This window comes from Colobus angolensis, unplaced genomic scaffold, assembly GCF_000951035.1.
Source record: "Colobus angolensis palliatus isolate OR3802 unplaced genomic scaffold, Cang.pa_1.0 Scaffold174, whole genome shotgun sequence".
NCBI classification, from domain to species: domain Eukaryota; kingdom Metazoa; phylum Chordata; class Mammalia; order Primates; family Cercopithecidae; genus Colobus; species Colobus angolensis.
The window spans coordinates 6,873,779-6,880,746 of NW_012114866.1; positions in this window are offsets into that span (position 1 = coordinate 6,873,779).

Sequence of the window (6,968 nt, forward strand, 5' to 3'; positions counted from 1 at the left end):
GAGGGGGTTTTCTAAATATACAGTCATGTCATCTGCAAACAGAAACCATTTGATTTCCTCTTATCCTATTTGAATACCCTTTATTTCTTTCTCTTGCCTGATTGCCCTGGCCAGAACTTCCAATACTATGTTGAGTAGGAGTGGTGAGAGAGGGCATCCTTGTCTTGAGCTGGTTTTCAAAGGGAGTGCTTCCAGTTTTTGCCCATTCCATATGATATTGACTGTGGGTTTGTCATAATTAGCTCTTATTATTTTGAGATACATTCCATCAGTACCTAGTTTATTGAGAGTTTTTAGCATGAAGGGGTGTTGAATTTTGTTGAAGGCCTTTTCTGCATCTGTTGAGATAATCATGTGGTTTTAATCATTGGTTCTGCTTATGTAACGGATTATGTTTATTGATTTGCATATGTTGAATCAGTCTTGCATCCCAGGTAGGAACCCAACTTGATCATGGTGGATAAGCTTTTTGATGTGCTGCTGGATTTGATTTGCCAGTATTTTATTCAGGATTTTTGCATCGATGTTTATCAGGGATATTGGTCTAAAATTCTCTTTTTTTGTTGTTGTGTCTCTGCCAGGCTTTGGTATCAGGATGATGCTCACCTCATAAAATGAGTAAGGGAGGATTCCCTCTTTTTTGTTGTTTGGAATAGTTTCAGAAGGAATGGTACCAGCTCCTCTTTGTACCTCTGGTAGAATTCAGCTGTGAATCCATCTGGTCCTGAACTTTTTTTGGTTGGTAGGCTATTAATTACTGCCTCAATTTCAGAACTTGTTATTGGTGTATTCAGGGATTTGACTTATTCCTGGTTTAGTTTTGGGAGGGTATATGTGTCCAGGAATTCATCCATTTCTTCTAGATTTTCTAGTTTATTTGTGTAGAGGTGCTTATAGTATTCTCTGATAGTAGTTTGTATTTCTGTGGGATCGATGGTGATATCCCCTTTTGTTGAGAGCAAGTCCCCCAGAATTTGGCCATAAACTGACCCCAAAACTGGCCATAAACAAAATATCTGCAGCACTGTAACACGTTCATAATGGCCCTAATGCCGATGCTGGAAGGTTATGGGTTTACCAGAATTAGGGCAAAGAATACCTGGCCTGCCCAGGGCAGAAAACTGCTTAAAGGCATTCTTAAGCCACAAACAATAGTATGAGCGATCTGTGCCTTAAGGACATGCTCCTGCTGCAGTTAACTAGCCCAACCTAGCCCTTTAATTCCGCCCATCCCTTCGTTTCCCATAAGGGATACTTTTAGTTAATTTAATATCTATAGAAACAATGCTAATGACTGGCTTGCTGTTAATAAATATGTGGGTGAATCTCTGTTCAGGGCTCTCAGCTCTGAAGGCTGTGAGACCCCTGATTTCTCACTTCACACCTCTGTATTTCTGTGTTTGTGTCTTTAATTCCTCTAGCACTGCTGGGTTAGGATCTCCCTGACTGAGCTGGTTTCAGCACCCTTTATCATTTTTTATTGTATCTATTTGATTCTTCTCTCTTCTCTTCTTTATTAGTCTGGCTAGTGGTCTATTTTGTTGATCTTTTCAAAAAACCAACTCCTGGACTCATTGATTATTTGAATGGTTTTTCTTGTCTCTATCTCCTTCACTTCTGCTCTTAGTTATTTCTTGTCTTCTGCTAGCTTTTAAATTTGTTTGCGGTTGCTTCTCTAGTTCTTTTAATTTTGATGTTAGCATGTCTATTTCAGATCTTTCCTACTTTCTCTTTTGGTGTATTATACACTCATTTAGTGTATAAATTTCCCTCTGAACACTACTTTAGCTGCATCCCAGAGATTCGGGTACATTGTGTCTTTGTTCTCAGTGGTATCAAAGAACATCTTTATTTCCACCTTAATTTCAATATTTACCCAGTAGTCATTCATTAGCAGGTTGTTCACTTTCCATATAGTTGTGCAGTTTTGAGTGGGTATATTGACAGTGTGGCATTAAAGTCTCCCACTATTACTGTGTGGTAGTCTAAGTCTCTTTGTAGGTCTCTGAGAACTTGCTTTATGAAGCTGGGTGCTCCTGTATTAGGTGCATATATATTTAGGATGGTTAGCTTTTCTTGTTGCATTGATCCCTTTATCATTATGTAATGCCCTTCTTTGTCTTTTTGATCTCTGTTGGATTAAGGTCTGTTTTATCAGAGACTAGAATTGCAACCCCTCCTTTTTTTTTTTTTTTCTTTTCATTTGCTTGGTAAATATTCCTCCATCCCTTTATTTTCAGCTTATGTGTGTCTTTGCATGTGAGATGGGTCTCCTGAATACAGCACACCAATGGGTCTTGACTCTTTATCCCATTTGCTAGTCTGTGTCTTTTAATTTTGGGGCATTTAGTACATTTACATTTAAGATTATAATTGCTGTGTGTTAATTTGATCCTGTCATTATGATGCCAGTTGGTTATTTTGCCCGTTAGTTGATGCAATTTCTTCCTAGCATCAATGGTCTCTACAATTTGGTATGTTTTCACCATGGCTGGTACTGGTTGTTCCTTTCCATGTTTAGTGCTTCCTTCAGGAGCTCTTGTAAGGCAAGCCTGGTGGTGACAAAATCTCTCAGCATTTGCTTGTCTGTAAAGGATTTTATTTCTCCTTTGCTTATGAAACTTAGTTTGGCTGGATATGAAATTCTGGGTTGAAAATTCTTTTCTTTAAAAGTGTTGAATATTGGTCCCAACTCTCTTCTGGCTTGTAGGTTTCTGCAGAGAGATCTGCTGTTAGTCTGATGGACTTCCCTTTGTAGGTAACCTGGCCTTTCTCTCTGGATGCCCTTAACACTTTTTCATTTGTTTCAGCCTTGGTGAATCTGACAATTATGTGTCTTGGGGTTGCTCTTCTTGAGGAGTATCTTTGTGGTATTCTCTGTATTTCCTGAATTTGAATGTTGACCTGCCTTGCTAAGTTGGTGAAGTTCTCCTGGATAATATCCTGAAGAGTGTTTTTTAACTTGGTTACATTTTCCCCATGACTTTCAGGTACACCAATCAAACATAGATTTGGTCTTTTCACATAGTCCCATATTTCTGGGAGGCTTTATTTATTCCTTTTCCTTCTTTTTTCTCTAATCTTGTCTTCATGCTTTATTTCATTAAGCTGATCTTCAACCTCTGATACCCTTTCTTCTGCTTAATTGATTCAGCTATTGATACTTGTGTATGCTTCCCGAAGTTCTCGTGCTGTGTTTTTCAAGCCTCAGCATGGCAGACACCTCTCCCCACACCAAGCTCGACCATTCAAGGTTGACCTCGGAATGCTGTGCTGGCAGCAAGAATTTCAAGACAGTGGATCTTACCTTGCTGGGCTCTGTGGGGGTGGGACCTGCCAAGCCAGGCCACTTGGCTCCCTGGTTTCAGGCTCCTTTCCAGGGAAGTGAATGGTTCTGTCTTGCTGGCATTCCAGGTGCTACTGGGGTATGGAAAAAAAAAACTCCTGCAGCTAGCTCAGTGTCTGTCAAAATGTCCACCCTGTTCTGTGTTTGAAACCCAGGGCCCTGGTGGCATAGGCCCTGGAGGAAATCTCCTGGTCTGTGGGTTGTGAAGAGCATGGGAAAAATGCAGCATCTGGGCCAGAGTGCACCATTCCTCATGGCACAGTCCCTCATGGCTTCCCTTGGGTAGGGGAGAGAATTCTCCAATCCCTTGCACTTCCTGGGTGTGGAGACACCCCACCTTGCTTTGGCTCACCCTCCATGGGTTGCACCCACTCTCCAACCAGTCTCAATGAGATGAACTGCATACCTCAGTTGGAAATGCAGAAATCAACCACCTTCTGCATCAATTTCACTGGGAGCTGCAGAACAGAGCTGTTCCTATTCAGCCATCTTGCTAGCAAATCCTAAATTATATTTTTCATAAGCTCTGGAAAATTGTCAGTCATTATTTCCTGAATGTTACCTATTTTTTGAAGCTCATCATAAACCTACTAAGCTTTTCCTTACATCCTTCCCATTTATTAATATTTCCACTGTATTTTCCATATCTTTCTCTTTCAGTGTTCATTTTCTCTGTGCTCATATATTAGACTCAGAGGATAATTTTAAAAGGTGTTTAAAGAGCCTATTTTACCCATGTGCTGAGTTTTTAAAATAGTTTTAATTATAATATCTTTCCTTTTTCAGGATCTAACCCACAACTTTTTGTTTTTATTTTTATGAACTCTACTTAGTACTTTTCAAACCTGTCTGTTCTTTTTGCCCAAACTTGTCTTTTTATTTTCTAAGGTTTTGATTTCTATTTTGTATTTGTTTAACTATCTTTTAAAATACTTAGTTTCTCATATTGTTCTATGCTACACAATTCTTGGAGCTCTAATTCTGCTGTTTTTGAGTCTGTTGATTCTTGTTCATGTGTTTCCTTGTGGGTTTAAAAATTTGTGATCTTCAGAATGAGAAAAAAAAACTATTCCAAAATTCCTTTGGAACTAAAAAAGAGCCTGAATAGTCAAAGCAATCTTAAGCAAAAAGAACAAAGCTGAAGACATCACACTACCCAACTTCAAACTATACTGCAAAGCTACAGTTGCTAAAACAGCATGGTATTGGTACACAAACAGACACATGGAACAATGGAACAGGTTAGAGAACCCAGATATAAAGCCACACACCTACAACCGTCTTGTCTTTAACAAAGCCAACAATAACAAGCAATGTGGAAAAGACTTCCTATTCAGTAAATAGTGCTGAGATAACTGGCTGGTCACATGTAGAAGATTGAAACTGGACCCTACCTTTCAAATGGTGATTTTTGATGTACAAAAATCAACTCAACATGGATTCAAGAGTTAAATATAAAATCTAAAAGTATAAAAACCTTAGAAGAAAACCTAGTAAATGCCATTCTGGACATCAGCCCTGGCAAAGACTTCATAACAAAGACTCCAAAAGCAATTGCAATAAAAACAAAAAGTGACAAGTGAGACTTAATTAAAGAGGTTCTGCACAGCAAAAGAAACTATTAAAAGAGTAAACAGACAACCTACAGAATGGGAGAAAATATTTGCAAACAGTGTATCTGACAAAGGTGTAATATCCATAATCTATAAGGAACTTAAACCCAGAGGCAAAAAAAAAAAAAAAAAAATCAAAAAATGAGCAAAGGACTTAATTGAACATACACTTCTCAAAAGGAGACATACACAAAGCCAAAAAGCATGTGAAAAAAAATGCTCAGCATACACTAATCATTATAGAAATGCAAGTTAAAATCACAATGAGATACCATCTCATGCCAGTCAGAATGGCTATTGCTAAAAAGTCAAAAAGTAACAGATGTTGGTGAGGTTACAGAGAAAAGGGAACACTTACACACTGCTAGTGGGAATGTAAATTGGTTCAGCCACTGTGGAAAGCAGTCTGGAGATTTCTCAAAGAACTTAAAATAGAACTACCATTTGACCCAAGAATCCCACTACTGGGCATGTATCAAAAGGAATAGAAAGCATTCTGTCATAAGGATACATGCATGTGTATGTTTGTTGCTGCACTATTCACTATAGTAAAAACATGAAATTAACCTAGATGCCCATCAATAGTTGACAGGATAAAGATAATATGGTACATATACACCCTGGAATACTACATGGTCATTAAAAAAAGAGCCAGATTATGTCCTTTGCAGTAACATGGATGGAGCTGGAAGACATTATCCTAAGCCAATTAATGCAGGAACAGAAAACCAAACACTGCATGTTCTCATTTATAGGTGGGAACTAAACACTGAATACACATGGACACAAAGAAGGGAACAATAGACACCAGGGCCTAATTGAAGGTGGAGGTTGGGAGGAGAGTGAGAATTGAAAAACTCCCTATCAAGTACTATGCTTATTACCTGAGTGACAAAGTTATCTGTATACCAAACCCCCCACAACATTCAATTTAGCCATGTAAAAACCTACAGATGTACCCCTTTGAACCTAAAATACAAGTTGGAAAGAAAAAATAAAATAAAATTTATGATCTAAAATAATCTACAGCCAGGCTTTGCCTATAAGAATCCTATACAGCTTGGGTAAGGGAGTGTTCCTCTGGGATGGGGTCATGGCAAAAGGACTCAGGAGCCAACTTGAAGAGGCTTCCATCTGCCAAGTATGTGAGAATTTGATAATCAAGAAGAATAATATCTATAATTGGTTCGACTACATCATTTATGTTTAAAGCCATAAATATGATACTTTAAAAACATTTTTAGTCATTTATGAAGGATGTTTTTTCCTGCACATATAGTACCTAAAGGTAACACAAAATTGATAAGGGGTGGATGGAACAAGATGGCCGAATAGGAACAGCTTCAGTCTCCAGCTCCCAGCACGAGCAACACAGAAGACAGGTGATTTCTGCATTTTCAACTGAGGTACTGGGTTCATCTCACTAGGGAGTGCTGGACAATCGATGCTGGTCAGCTGCTGCAGCCCGACCAGTGAGAGCTGAAGCAGGGCAAGGCATCGCCTCACCTGGGAAGTGCAAGGGGGAAGGGAATCCCTTTTCCTAGCCAGGAGAAGTGAAACACACAACACCTGGAAAATTGGGTAACTCCCACCCCAATACTGTGCTTTACCGAGGGTCTTAGCAAACGGGCACACCAGGAGATTATATTCCACACCTGGCCTGGAGGGTCCCACACCCATGGAGCCTCCCTCATTGCTAGCACAGCAGTCTGTGATCTAACGGCAAGGCAGCAGCAAGGCTGGGGGAGGGGAGCCCGCCATTTCTGAGGCTAAAGCAGGTAAACAAAGCCACTGGGAAGCTGGAACTGGGTGGAGCTCATAGCAGCTCAAGGAGGCCTGCCTCTCTGTAGACTCCACCTCTGGGGACAGGGCGCAGCTAAACAACAACAACAACAACAAAGCAGCAGAAACCTCTGCAGATGCAAACAACTCTGTCTGACAGCTTTGAAGAGAGCAGTGGATCTCCCAACACAGAGGTTGAGATCTGACAACGGACAGACTGCCTGCTC